Raw genomic sequence first — 16,116 nt, 5'->3', positions numbered from 1 at the left:
ATGGAATGCTATTCTATGCACTACAATGATGCATTTGTTTGGTTGAAATTTGACTGTCGAATCGTTACTCCGTGTGGGCCTTATTACGTGTAAACATTGCATATCCATTCAAAGGGTCGGGCTCTGAATTGCTTATTCAATACTTCTCGTAATAATTCCTTTTTTTTTAAGACGAAAATCTCCTCCCACCTTCGCTCATCATTCCGATAACAATAGCAAGAGATTTTCTTGGGTTTTGCATAAAATGCATCAGAAGACTCTGTTTTTAGGTTTTGCGTGTGGCAGATTTGCATAGGAGTGAGTATTCGATCGAGTCGAGTCGAATTGAGTTAAAAAATTTCGAGTTAATCGAGTTGAAGAATTCTATTTTAGCAACCAAACTCAATTTGAATTTTTTTTTGAATCAAACCAAATCGAGCAAAAAAATTTCGAGTCAAGTTGAGTCAAGTTAATGAATCCTATTATTTATACTCAATGTTGTGTTTACATGGACCGATTATTTAACTAGTAGATAAAGTATAAGATTATTTAACTACATAAATAATATAATGGTTTTTCCTTTCAGTTTTAAAAAAGTTAAACATTTATCAAAACGATTTAGTTTTACCTTTTAACTAAATAGTTTTGACTTTTAACTTTAGAAAAGTTAAACATTTATCAAAATAGAGTAGTTTTACTTTTTCTTATTCAGATTTTTGAATAACTTGATTAACTCAAATAACTTGAATTATTTAAATCAAAATTTGAATTTTTTATCGAGTTTTTTTGAATCAAATCGGATTTTTCTCACTCCTAGATTTGCACGTAGTGGAAAATATAGAGAAATTGATGTCGAATGAATCAACGATGATGTGAACGCCGAGAAGGGCGAGACTTCTTCGGCTGCTGTCATCGTGGCAGTATCTATAGCTAATAGTTAGCTCTTGTTTTCAACTTTTTTTTTTTGAAATTATTGCTCCGATTGGGCTTTTATTTAAAACCATATTCAAAAACAAAAACACATAAGTCCAAGTAAAAAATAAAACATAAAAAACGGCCCTACAATTTAGTGGCCCAAATTGAAATAAACAGAAAAGAACACTCTAGAAAAGAAAATCCTCATTGTTTGCCCAATCAGAAAATCTGTAGTCGTCGTCCTGTCGTTTTATCTACCATTGCTTGTACAAAAGAGGCTATTTTACTAAAATAATCTAAAAAATTTTAATATTTACAAAAATGACCCAGGTTAAAAAACAATCACAAAAATAACCTGAAATGAACAGTAAAATTGGGTTTTGGCCTGTCAATGGCCGGCACCAACTCGTATTTTGTACCCATGATTGCCAAATAATTGTGTCAGGCTTTAAAAAATTAATTTTTTAGTTACGGCTGTCAATGGTTTGGTACCGAGTATTTTTTTTTTAAAATCGTATCATATTGGTATATAAAATACGAGTTTTAAAAAAATTTGGGTGTCAACTTGTCAATGGCAAGACTCAAGACAACAAAAAAAATTTGAATTTTTTTTCAAAAAAATTTTTTTTGCTCTCTAAAATACGAGTTTTAAAAAAAAAATTTGGGTGCTGGCTTGTCAATGGCCGGCACCCAGTACAACAAAAAAAAAATCGAATTTTTTTCAAATTTTTTTTGCTCTCTAAAAATACGAGTTTTAAAAAAAAAATTTGGGTGCTGGCCTGTCAATGGCCGGCACCAAATTATGAAATCTATATATATACGTATTTTATCTTTAATTTGAGTTTTTGTTTTCTTTAAAAATTTTAGTTTTTTCTTTGTTAAGAAGAAAGCAAAATTTTTTTAAGATGAATTCTTAAATTTTGTTTGTTTATGTTCATTTTGATGGAGAAATGATAAATACAACTGAGGAAGGCTGTGTATTTTGAAGTCGGAAAAAAATAGGAATGAGATTCAACAAACGTGTTTCATTGTCGGATTTAAAATAGAAAATCAGTACAAAGATAGCAAGCCGTTGCGGAAAGCAAATGTTAAAACTATTTTACAAATTTTCGGTTTCAACTGATCTGCTAAAATTCTCAGAAATGGAGCTTGAAGATGATGATGATCTAGGGACAATGATAGCAATTTATTGCCCCCCTGAGATAGAAAATCCCAACCCGATTGAGTTGTTCGCGGAGTTAATTGAACCAGATCCGATTCAAGTTGTAATTCCAGCAAGCCAGCGCTCTGGAATTGATTTTGATCTTAACGTCTCCTGGGAAGATCAGTCGACTTTTGGATGGTCAATGCCAACTGCCGAAAATCCAAACACCAGCGGATGTTCGTATAACTTCCCAAACCTGTGTCCTCGTCTGCAGTGTTGGCATGCTTATACTGCGAACTTTGTCGAGCAACAAAGTCGTCTACAAAAACAATGGGCGGTTGCTGCCTTCTACTGCAGTCTTGGGCATTATATCAAATGCCATTTCTAGCATCAATGAGCCACCAACCGTATGCCTGGCCACTCGTTAATAGGTAAATATATAGTTCAATTTTGCCATCTATTTTTTAATTGTATACTCTAGTATACTTATTTTTTTCATATTGGAAATAATACGATATTTTTTTATTTTTTTTTAGATGGGCAACTGTACCAGGAATCGGCCGATCTTTCACGGTACCTATGTACCGTATGATGATGGAGACTCATTCAGGGGATGCTGTAAAAGACGAAATCGAATTTCTCTTTTTTAAATACAATAATTGCACAAGAAAAAAAATTAAATATAACGTGTTCTTTATATTATGCAGTTCATATGGATGCCATATAATGAGGAACATATCGCAGCACTCATACCATCATGGGTTACCGAGCAGCAACAGCTGTTCGTGTCAAATGTGCCGTTGATTAATTTCCATATGGTGGAGTGGCACGATGGAAGTCGGGTTTTGAGGTAGTTTGGTTGCGCACAACCTATCCCGAACCCTCCCGTCAACATTAAAGAAGTTCACGGAATGGACAAAAAGGGTTCGGGTCGAGACGCTTTAAATTGGGCGCAAAAACATGAACCATATATTTTTCTATGGAATATGAGACATTCGAGGCGCCCTCTCTTGTATGCCTTAGAGGGAGGGTTTTCTTCTACGCCCGAGTACGCAGCATGGTATATGGCATATGGAAAACCCTTTATATTCCAAGGTCAATACATGCTGATCCAAAAAGACGCGCCACTGGAATCTTCTCGATGGCAACCAATGAACGCACAACCGTGCAGTAATCGAGTTCCGCCATTCGGTGACGTCGAGTCCGATACTACCTCGAACCCCGATCTCGAGCCAGAATATGAAGCATCTGGCTCATCATCGCACCTCTTGGATCCGGATCCACTGCGAGATATTCCTCCACTGTTCGAGAATATTTTTGGTGACGACATGGAGCCTCAACATTCGACACGATCTGGATCGTCCTCATACCACCCGGAACTCCCGGAGCTCCATCCCGAAGCACGTACACCCACCATCGAGGATATTTTTCCATCGGCACCTCCGATCACGCAAAACCCAGTTACTCCCGATTATGGTGTATATGATTATTCTACTTTTTTAAGTACACCGGGCGGGACACCGGAGTCTGGACCGAGCAATTACCAAAAGCCTGAGCGAGGTGCACGACATTACCGACGGAGGCATCCCGACCGTTACACGCCGGCACCGGGGACGTCACCGGGATCGCAACAATTTTAAATTTTTTCATTAATTTTACTTTATTTTAAAATTATTCGTAAATATTTCTTTTACAATGAAATTATTCTGCTTTTTAATATTAATTTTATATCTCTAAAATAATTATTTGTTTAAATAAATGACTTTGAAATATTTTAAAAAATTCAAATATGTAATAGTACACGACAATTTTAATTTACATGCACAATAAAATACAATAATTCTACAATATTAATACAAAAAATATAAATCCAAACAAAATAATATGCACTACATTAAATTTAAACACTCAACAGACTACAAACAGATAGGTAAAATTAATACACGATAATTTGAAATTCAAAATTTATATATTACAAAACATTCTAAGAAATTAATACATGAAAATATAAAATTAAACTTTAAATCCTAAACAACTATATTAAATTTAAAGATATAAAAAATAAAAATTCTTAAGAAATAATAATTTTTTTATATTAGTTTTTTCACAATTAATCGTCTTCTGCTTGAATCAAGTCTACGTTGCATCAGTATAAGATAATTGAATATCTAAAACAGTCAGTAAAATTAAAAAGAAACCTTTGCATGGAGACTCTACCAACCGGTTCAAACCACAACTTAATTGCGGAATAAACACCATTGCACCATAGATAATGTCCATCTGCGTTGAATAACTCGATTAACAATCTATGACGTAAATAATTATCCAACCCTTAATGACATAACCTTTAGGGTGGAAATGACAGTATATAATTCAACTTCGTTAAAACATGATAGTATATAATTCAACCTCGAAATTCAGTTGTACACTACGAAAAACTCCTACCCACAATCCACTACAAAAAAACTCATTTGATAATATCCTATAAAACACTCTCATTTTGATTGCTCTCTCAATTTTTTTTTCTAATTCCATTTACACTATTAGAACCAAACCACCCACTATATATAAGATTTGGTGCCGGCCAATGACAGGGCAGCACTCAAAATTTTTTTTTAAACTCGCATTTTTAGAGAGCAAAAAGAAATTTTTTTGAAAAAAAATTCGAATTTTTTTTTTGTTGTACTGGGTGCTGGCCATTGACAGGCCAGCACCCAAAATTTTTTTTTTTAAAACTCGTATTTTTAGAGAGCAAAAAAAAAAAATTTTGAAAAAAAATTCGAATTTTTTTTTGTTGTACTGGGTGCTGGCCAGCACTCAAAAAAAAAAAATTTAAACTCGTATTTTTAGATAGCAAAAAAAATTTTTTTTTGAAAAAAATTCAAATTTTTTTGTTAGACTTGGTGCCGCCATTGATAGGCCAAAGACCCAAAAAAATTTTTATTTAAAACTCGTATTTTTAGATAGCAAAAAAAAAAATTTTGAAAAAAAATTCAAATTTTTTTTTTTGTTGTACTGGGTGCCGGCCATTGACAGGCCACCACCCAAATTTTTTTTTAAAACTCGTATTTTTAGAGAGCAAAAAATTTGAAAAAATTCAATTTTTTTTTGTTGTCTTGGTGTCCGCCATTGACAGGCCAGACCAAATTTTTTTTAAAACTCAGATTTTTAGAGAGCAAAAAATTTTTTGAAAAAAATTCGAATTTTTTTTTGTTGTACTGGGTGCCGGCCATTTATAGGCCAACACCCAAAAATTTTTTTTTTTTAAAACTTGTATTTTTAGAGAGCAAAAATTTTTTTTTTGAAAAAAAATTCGAAATTTTTTTTTTTGTTGTACTTTTTTTTTTAAAACTCGTATTTTGTATACCAATATGATATGATTTTAAAAAAAAAAACCCTGGTGCCGGCCATTGACAGGCCAGAACTAAAAAAATTAATTTTTTAAAGCCTGACACAATTATTTGGCAATCATGGGTACAAAATACGAGTTGGTGCCGGCCATTGACAGGCCAAAACCCAATTTTACGGTTCATTTCAGGTTATTTTTGTGATTGTTTTTGAACCTGGGTCATTTTTGTAAATATCAAAATTTTTTGGATTATTTTAGTAAAATAGCCTACAAAAGACATTTCAGATTTCCAAGGAAAGATTTTACTCTATACCTTTTGATCTACTTCTATTATTCTTTCCTTCTTTCTTTCTCGTTTCCGCCCATTCTCTGCTTTCATTCTGCTTCTTTCCCGACTTCATTTCTGTATTTTTATCGGGTTTCCATTTCTAGGTGACTCATCTCCATCCCCGATCTATTTCCGCTTCCGTAATATCATTACCATCGTACCCAGGAGCAATGTATGTATTTTTTTCCCATTTTAAGACCTTCTGATGCCAGATTATGCGTTGTTATGTTCGGTGATCTGTTTATGTGTTGAAACTGACACTCATGAAAACCTGCTTTCTGATTTTTTATATCAAAAATAAAAGGTCCTATTTCCGATCTGTCTCTTTTTGGGTTTTGAACTTTCTTTATTAGTGTTAAGGAGTCCCTCTCAATAATCACCTGCTTTAAGCCTAGTTCATGACCCACTTGGACCGCCTCAAGGCGTCATGATGGCTTCACCGCAAACTAGAAAAATGTTAGTATGAACTTTAAATCTAGATCCTATAACTTCGCCATTTGAATTTCTCGCTATTATACGAATATGATCTATTCATGCATTGTCAATCTGCAAAGATCGAAATTTATTTTGTAAAAACCCTCTTTCGGAGGCCACCATATCTCAGATTCAAGACTCAAGGCAAGGTCTTTTTTCTCTATGTTTTTTTATTTCCTGCATTTATTTTCATATGAAGTTTGTTGTTTCTACTCCAGATCTCCTGTGGCCTTCGCACATCCATTTGTTCCTAGCCGACCATATAGCCCATAAAACGCAGATGAAAGTTCTACTTGCTTCTGTTGTGCTGTTCACCAGAGTCCAGGTAAACCATTCCGTAAAATTTAAAAGAAAAATATTTGTGGCCATGCAAAACCTAACGTTTCCCATGTTTCCTTTGTGATAGCACAGTCACGAAAAACATGCTCCCTGGTCTTTATCCCTTGCTTGCACCTCTGACAGGAAGCCTCATTTATTAATCGCTTAGCTCTTAGGTTTATTAGAGTAGGAAGATAGTTGAGGGTGGCTCTCTAAGCTATAATGTTGATTTTTGAAGGGAGGTCACTTCTCCATAATTTTTTGTAGCATCTATTAATCTCATTGTGCCTGTAATTTTCATGTCGTTGTAAAAGAAACTTATATCCGCTACGAACCGTGTATTCTCCTAAAGCCTCGCCCCCCAGCTGAAAAAGTCTTCATGAGAGGAAAAAGCCAGTGGGATCTGCATAATTTTTTGAGCAACCTCTACAGAGAAGGTATTTAAAATCAGCCTCGCTCTCCATGTTCTGTTTCTATTATCTATAAGATCTTCAACCTTTATGACATTTGGTCGATTAACAATTTTTTTTATCAGTAGATCTTCCCCATTCGGGACCCATACATCTTCTTCAATACTGATATTGTGCCCATTGCCCACCCTCCATCTGAGTCCTGTAAGCAGAAGTCCTTTTACCGCCCATATACTTTTCCAAGTATATGATGGTAAGTTTCCTAAATCTGACCTTAAAAAATCAAAATTCGGGTAGTACTTAGCCTTTAGAGTTTTTGCTAAGAGGGACGAAGGGTTATCAATTAATCTCCACCCTTACTTCGCTAGAAGGGCTAAGTTAAATTTTGTTAAATTGCGATATCCCAATCCACCATCATCTTTTAATTCGCATAATTGACTCCATGGGCACCAATGAATTCCGCGACAACCTTGACCCTTTCTCCACCAAAAGTTTGCCATTAATTATTCCATTTCATGACATGTTGATAATGGCAGTAAGAAGCATGACATTGTATATGTTAGGGTTTCCTGTAAAACAGCTTTAATGAACACCTCTTTTCCTCCTTGTGATAGCAACCGGGTACACCAGCTATCAACTTTCGTCTTTATACGATCTTTCAAATGTTGAAAAGCCCTTCGTTTTTTCCTACCTATCATATTTGGCAAACCCAGATAGTTTTCAGCATCATTTGATCTTCTAATTCCCAACTGATTTGAAATAGTCGCCCTAACTGGCTCTGCTGTATTTGAACTAAAAAACACAGTCGATTTCCCATAATTGACGCATTGACCAGAGCATTTCTCATACTCTTTAAGAACTCTTTCAAACGTCGTAATACCCCTTTCCATTGCTTCCCCGAACAGAATGCAGTCATCCTCAAATAACAAATGAGAGATTGACGGCCCTCGTCTACTTGCTTTAATCCCTTTTAGTATTCCTTCCTCGGCTTCTAGCCTAAGTAAAGTAGAAAGTCCTCCATTGCAAATGAGGAATAATAGAGGACTAAGAGGGTCACCTTGACGTAATCCTCTCTTTGGGATAAAAGTTGTCCCTGGAATTCTATTTAAGACAACCGAGTACGAAACCGTTTCAACACACTGCATGATCATGTCAACCCATTCCTCACCAAAACCCATTTTGATCATCATTTGTTTTAAGAACCCCCATTCCACCCTGTCATATGCCTTGCTCATATCAATCTTGAGAGCCATTAGCCCTTTTTTCCCTCCTCTTTTGCTCCTCAAAGAATGTAGTATTTCATAGGCTAGAAGGACATTATCTGTTATTAGCCTTCCTGGGACAAAAGCACTTTGAGCTGGGTCAATACAGAAATCAAGTACTTTCTGAAGTCTGTTGGCAATGGTTTTTGAAATGATTTTATAAAACACCGAACAAAGACTAATGGGCGTAAAATTAATATGATTCGTCGGGTGAGCGATTTTTGGAATTAACACTAAGTCTGTTTGATTTAGATAGTTCAAAGACTTACCGTTATTAAGAATATCCAAAAAATAAGCACTGATCTCCTTTCCTATGATATGCCAGAATTTCTGGTAAAAAATGGCTGGAAAACCATCAGGTCCAGAGGCTTTTGTCGGCCCAATACTGTTCAGTGCTTCCACTATCTCTTTCTTCTTATACTCTGCTGACAGTAATTGATTCATATATATATATATTATTTGAGTTTAATTTCAGTTAATTTGGATTTGCATTTGATTTTTTAGATGTGTTCTTTCACTTCTTACTTCTTGATTCTTGAATTTACAAGTGCCCTTTTAGTGATTTTGATTCTTGATTATTGAAGCGTTCTTTTTGCTTTTTTCTTTTCAATTCATGAGTTTCATTTTGATTGAAATTTGATTTGGTTGTTTTAAAGGTTCAACGCCAATTGTTTTAAAATTTTTTCTAGGTTCAAAACGAAGTATCTTTTTCATTAGGTCATGTGTTTTCAATTTGTAGAACTCCCTATGTTAAATGTTCACAAAAGCTGGGTGAACAATCACTGAGCATTTCCAATGTTGTTGAGAAGTGGGTCTCCTTTAAAAGATTGAATTCAATTTATCAAAATATTGAATTAGAAGCCCAAAGTTACTAAATTTTTGAGGGTGCAGGAAACCAGTAAATAAGGTTGGAAAGAACGAGCATGACTTATGGGAGAAAAGAGATTCAGCTGGCTCTAGACAAAAGGCACTCAATCTTATTAGAATTGTAAGTTTAATTTGCTTATCCGTTCTATATTGGGTATGGTTTTTAGTTATAGTATGTATTTAGTACGTGAAGATAAAGATCCACACTGATTCTATATGTAAAAGTAGGTTTCTCAACTTCCTAATGAAAAAGAGACAGTTTATAGAGCCTTGGACAAATGGGTAGCTTGGGAGACTGAGTTTCCATTGATTGCAGCTGCAAAAGCTTTACGAATTTTGAAGAAGAGAAGCCAATGGTTGCGTGTTATTCAAGTAAGTTGGTATTCTTGCTTTGTGTTTTCCAGCTTCTTAAATGCATTACTGATGCAGTGAAGCTTTATATGTTCAATAATTTTCCATTAATATATATTATAATAAAATAGCATTGTATTATCATATTTGATTCTATAGAATACTCTCAATCAGTACTTTAAAGGAACCTTAATGCTATTCTTTGTGAATAGATACATTTCTCACGTTGAAAGATTCATTTAATGATTATTTGGTGTACTTCTACTGATTCAATCTATTTGTTCAAGATACTATAATTTAAGCTGTGGCTGACGACTTGTTTATGTTTAGTATTTTCTTGGGTTAAATTAGATTTCATGAAGTCTCTGATACTCAAGTGACAAAGTGGATGTTGAGCAAAGGCCAAGGAGCTACGATGGGAACATATGACACCTTTCTACTTGCATTTGATATTGATGATAGAGTGGATGAGGCTGGATCATTGTGGAACATGGTTTTACATACACACAATCGTTCTATATCAAAGTGGTTGTTTTCTAGATGATTTCTTTATTTGATCATCATAGCATGCCAACTAAGATAATAGAGGTATGCCAATCACCATCCTGAATGCCATGCAAAACCAATTATGATGTTTTTACTTGACACCACTATTCTATTTGTAAGCATTTGTATCAAATGAAGCACAATTATGTTGGTTCTGAGTTATTGGTGTTTTTTTAAGGTATTTGTAGACATGGAGGAATTATGTGTTAGACTAGATGAAACCACAGTCAGGAAAGTAGTTTGTGCCTTTCAGGAACTCGACTTAGAAGGTAAGCAGAAGTTGTTTCTTAGAAGATACATGGGCAAATGAAATTATATCCACTTTAATGGCGAACAAATTAGAGTGAAAAGATATACATCAGATAAAGATTGATGTTCAATTCAGTGAGTGCATTCTCTTGGCATCAATGGCATAATATGAGTATGTATCTGTTGAATTGGACCTTGCCAATTAGGTATTACAACACCAATTCATCTTATTCACTTTCCTTGAGATAGACAACATACACTTGAATGTTATATGAATAGTTTATCATTTCTAGGGGGTTGTTCCCTGTATATATCTGTAGCTTGGATGTTGTAAAGCTCTTCTCTAATTTCTGGGGATATATATGTTGTAAGAGGGCCGAAAACGGTTTTTGCTGTTAATGTAGGACATCATTTTGAGATTTTGTCTTTATAAAACTCTTATGTCTTTAGATAATCATTGATTTAATTGAAATATTAAATAGTTTTTTAAGAAGTCTCTAATATGAATTATTAGTTATTTTCTGAGTGCCATCACATTGTTTCTAGAGTGACATAACACAAATTGATGACTGTGATGTGTGCTTGCAATGCAATTGTTGGATGTAAAATATAATTTTGAAGCTATTTATCACAGTGTTTACATTTTGATCATTCAATTTCAAAAAAATACAAAATGATCACTAAATTTAATTAAAGGATACATTTTGGTTTTTTAATATTTGTACGAAAATAAAAACATAATTATATTCAAAATGTCATTAAATTTTATATTATTATAAATTATATTTAATAATAATCTAATTAAAATTTAATAATAATGACAAAAGAAATTCTGTTAAGGGTGCTTTAGTCATTTTAGCTTTTTTCCTATGTTGTTACAACCTCTATTTCATTCAATCAAATACAAGAATACTATTACAGTTCTATTCCATTTCATTTAACCAAACAATTAAATTACTGATTACAGCTCTATTCTATTACAGTCTTATTCATAACCAAATATGGTGTAAATGTCCAAAATAGATTTGGGGATGGGAGAGCAGTCAAACATAAGCAAGATAAATGCAAAAAGCAAAATGATAATATTTACCCCTTTTTTTAGGGTTTTTTTGTTTTATTTTAATTGGGTTAGTAGTTTAGTGGGTTAGCCATATAGTCCATTTAATTAGAGATTAGGTTATTGGGTTGGGTTATTATTTAGGTTACGACAGTTTTATTATATATCTTTCTTATAATATAAACATATTTAAAATAATTAAAATATAAAAGTAAGTCAATATTTTCAATCGAGTTAATTTAAAATTAAAAATTATTAACTGTTCAAAAATTTAAAAAACCAAAGGTACAATAAAAAATCACCTCACCTAATTAAACTGACACTGACCAAATTGATTGGATCAATTTTTTCAGTTTAAAATGAATTGCTCTCCTAGATCTATAAGCACCATTTTTGATCATAAAATTCAAAGATTCCATTTAGATAATTTTAAGTACACAAAATAGAAATCATGTGATTAATAATTTTATTTATTAATTACCCAGTTTAGTTGAAAAAACTACCGACAAATGAAGCCTACATCATCATTGTAAAAGAGCCTATTACTTGCTGCTATTTTCTTAATTTTTAAATTAACACTTTAATAACTTAATAATTAAACAAAAATCATATCCTTAGAAAAGAAAGACTTGGAACCTCGTCATGACTTTTGAATTATTTTCCAATATTATTATTTCAAAATGTAATGTCCAAGTAATAAATCATTGTGTCTTTTGTTTTATTTTACTTCACTTTTAGGAGGAGAAAGGAAAAGATGGATGGGAAATTAAACAGACTCATGTATCCATTATTTATATATTTTAATTAAATTAATGTTACAAATTAATTGAAAATTAATTTAATTAGAAAATTTTAAAGATAATATTTATAAAAATAAAAAGTATTAGAACGAAAGTATTTTTATCTTTTTAATTTTTGCATAAAATTTATTAAAAATTTCAGAATATATCTAGAAAAACTTCACACATGATAAAACTTAAACTTAAGAGATTGCACTCCTTAAATCTTCATGTTTGCTATTTCAATCAAAGCTTTGTTTTTATTTTATATAAATTTTAAAATGTTTGAAGATAATTTTTCATCAACATGCTATAATCTAATTAATTTTAATTATTTGAAAATATACAACCACATGCAAACGTAAAAAGAAAGTTAGGGCGAAATCTTTATCCTAATTCAAGTTTTATTTTTATTTTAAAATTCTAAGTTATAACAAGTTGAATAATCAGGTTTCAACTGAATTATTAAATTATTATAAAGTTTTTATTTTAAGGAAGTCATAAAATTTAATTTAGGGTACTTTTTCTGTTTTATATAAAATTTAGAGAAAAAAATATATGTTTATGAGGAGGTTTGAACTCAAAACATTAAAAATAAATTCTTTCAACTTTATCATTTCAATCAAAATAATATCTAACTTTTATGTCAATCCTTGATAATATATTATATAATTATGTTCACCCAAATTGTGAAAGTACCATATAATCTAGACTAGAGGTATTAATGGGACGGGCCTAACCAAAAATTTAGGCCTATTTTCTAGGCTCAGGCCCAGTTTGAAAAATAGGTCTAAAAATTTATCCAAACCTGACCCAGATAAAATGCTATAACCCGGTCTTGGCCCGGCCCGGCCCACCCGTATTAATTTTTTATTATAAATTTTAAATATATATAATACATCAAAATACTAAAATGTTAAGATAAATATTTCCCAACAAATTAAAAATAAAATTAAAAATATGTATACTTAAATAAAACTAAAGTAGATGCAACTTAACAAACAAATGCCTTTAAAATAATAACAAAATTAACAATAAAATAAGTGTTATATAATATCCAAACAATAACAATAAAATAGTAGTAACGTAATAGTGAAATGGTAGCAAAATAGGGAGAAAACGACAAGAAAATAACATATTTTTTTGTCCTTTTGTGAATTCTCGAGGCCTGGCTTGTTTTTAAGCGAGCCTCATTTTTTTTGCTAAAGCCCATTATTTTTGCTCAAACCCTCGCACTTTTTGGACGGACATTCGCAGCCCAACCCATGAGCAGGCCTAATCTAGACATAATATCTCTCTCTCTATATATATATAAACATAATATCTCTCTCTCTCTCTATATATAAAAGTTATTTTAACCATCCATTTAATTTTTTTCTCTTTTAGCCATTGAATTTACATTGTGAAATCATTCCAAAATGGATGGAAAATGTAACTTCTTTTAATTTGTTGACGCGATGTGGCATGGCATCCACGTGTGTTTCCACGTTAACAAATAATTTTTTAAAGGTTAAAAATATTTACTTTTTAAATATTTTTTATTTTTTCAAAATTTTTAAATTTGAAAAAATTAATTAATTGCTGACATGACATACACATGAATTGTCACATATATGCTACATCAATGAAGTTAATAGATGTGAACTTTTCCATTCATTTTGAGATATTTTAATAAACAATATATGATTAAAGCGTAAAAGAGAAGAAAAAATAAATAAAAATTAAAATGATTTTTTTTATAAAACTGAATGATGAAATAAAGATTATATATAATCTTTATATACAACCCCTTCTGCCACTATAAGAAAAATTGAGGATAGTTATGATTGACTGGCATGTTTTTACATTATAAGATTTGTGATCAATTAGTGGATGTAAAGAGTTGTAATGGAAGACAAGATAGTGTTCAAAGTTGAAATGTTTGAATGGTGGCCAAAACAAATGCATAAATTATTCATATGAATTCTCCCCCAATAATTTTATGTTGGGCTTTTGTTTTATCCTATTGTCAATTGTCATTGTCATTGTCATTGTCTCATTGCTTCTTGGATCTCCCAATATTTTCCTTTCTTGCTTACCTATCTTTCCTGTTTTTGAGGCAACACAAGTTTTGGCAGCCTTCTCATTTCATATATAATAGGGTTAATGACATATAAGAATGTCTTTTCTCTCACACTTTTGTATTTGGGTATTTACATAAAAATAAACTATTAGGTACTAGGATGGGTAAAAGAATAAATAAAAAGTTTAATAGTATAAAAAGTCATTGAAATGTTTTTCAAAAAGGTAATTTGAATTTTTTGTATTTAATTAAGTTCTTTCGTTGACAAAATTCATTAATTAGACCTTCTAATTTTTAGATTTAACGATTGATCATTAGATCTCAACAATCTTATTAACATGATCGTTAATAGTCTTTGTTTGAACCTAAATGAACGTCAATTGTTTGATTCAAAGAAAATTGATTTTTCTTAGACCCAATAGGAGGAATTAACTTGAAAAGCAAGTAGAATTTATATTTAAAAAAAAAACATTTTTCTTTGGAATTAAGTCTCAGCATTGTTTTTTTCTTTTTTACAAAAATAGTCTTAGCATTGGTTTTTTAAAAGAAAAAGGGAAACTTTCTATCTGCTTTACTTGACTAAATATTAATTCTCAAATTTAAGATTTTATTTGACTTGCTTTATCATTTTGGACTATGACTTTTACAAAAAATATATGATTGTCTTAAGGAATTGTCATTTTCTAATGAGTTTTGGGACAATGATATTCTCTTTTTAAAGTGAAATAATCTCATTTAGATTCTTTTTATTACCATTTAAATAATCTTTTTCAAACAAATAAGAAATAAATTTGATTTAATTATGGCACAAAATTACTTGGATATTTTAAATTAAAATGATAATTTACAATCTAGAATATCACTTATCATAATTGCATTGCAATTAATCAACTACTACATGTAGGGTTGATCAATCATGTAAAGTCCACACTTATTTTTGAATATGATTAAATAATAGTAATATTATAATAAAAAGAATTGTTGGTGAAATAATGAAATAAAAATAATAATAATTAGATTAATTTGTTGAATTGATTGAATTGACAAACGATAACCATATTGAATTAATAAAAGCGAATGTGAGAAAAAAATATATATATATTTTTATGATTAATGAGATATAAAATGTTTAAATTTTAAATTTTATATGAAAGATAGTATTATTAAATCTGTTATATTTACACTTTACAAGTCTATACCGATGAGAATAATATTGTATTGGTCTAAAACATATTTAACTAGTAGAAAAACCATATTGAAATAGTAAAACGAATGTGAAAAATACAAAAAACAAAACAATATATTTCTTTATGATTAATGGGATTTAAAACATTTGAACTTTTATTTTATATGAAAGATAGTATTATTAAGTCTGTTATAATATACTTTATGAGTTCATACCGCAAGCCCATAATCCTATAAGTCAACATCTTTGACTAAGGAGACTACCTTGCCAGGGGCATAATCCTGCCGGCCCTGTAAATTGAAAAATTTTTTATTTAGACTCTTTAAAATTTTTAAAATTTTAAATTACTAAAAGTAAAATTATACTTTGCCCCATAAAATGATAAAATTTTGATTTAATTTTTTAAAAATTATAAAGATATAGGCTATTAAAATGGTGAAATTGTATTTTTACTATCGTAAAAATTACAATTTAATTTCAACTCTCCTAAAAAATTTCCTGACTTTACCCTTACACCTTGCAAACTAAGACATCTACAAGCTCAAGATCTTGCAAGCACAAAACCTGGCAAACCCGAACCAATAAGATCACATATCTAACATGGACAAGACATTTATATGTCACACATATTTGTTCTCCAAATATGATAGCTCATACCTACCACAACAAGACATCAGTGGGATGGTTAAATTTGAGAGAATCCAAAATCAATACTTTAAAAGCTTACTAGCCAAAAAAAAAAAAAAAAAGGGCAATGGCACTCATTTCTCTTACACTCTCAACTCTTTCCCTTATTCTTTGATCCTTTTTCAGCATCCACAATCCACTTATCTCAATCTT

General features: G+C 31.2%; 1 pseudogene; it reads left to right on the top strand.

Annotated features, from left to right (window-relative positions):
* The first annotated feature begins 8,519 nt into the window (after nt 1–8,519).
* Nucleotides 8,520–10,316, top strand: LOC108458385 (pentatricopeptide repeat-containing protein At4g18975, chloroplastic-like; annotated as a pseudogene).
* The last annotated feature ends 5,800 nt before the right edge of the window (nt 10,317–16,116 follow it).

The sequence above is a fragment of the Gossypium arboreum genome, chromosome 4 (genome assembly GCF_025698485.1).
Source record: "Gossypium arboreum isolate Shixiya-1 chromosome 4, ASM2569848v2, whole genome shotgun sequence".
Classification (NCBI taxonomy): Eukaryota; Viridiplantae; Streptophyta; class Magnoliopsida; order Malvales; family Malvaceae; genus Gossypium; species Gossypium arboreum.
Note: the sequence above shows the minus strand (reverse complement) of the source record. Positions and strands in the feature narration are given on the sequence as shown.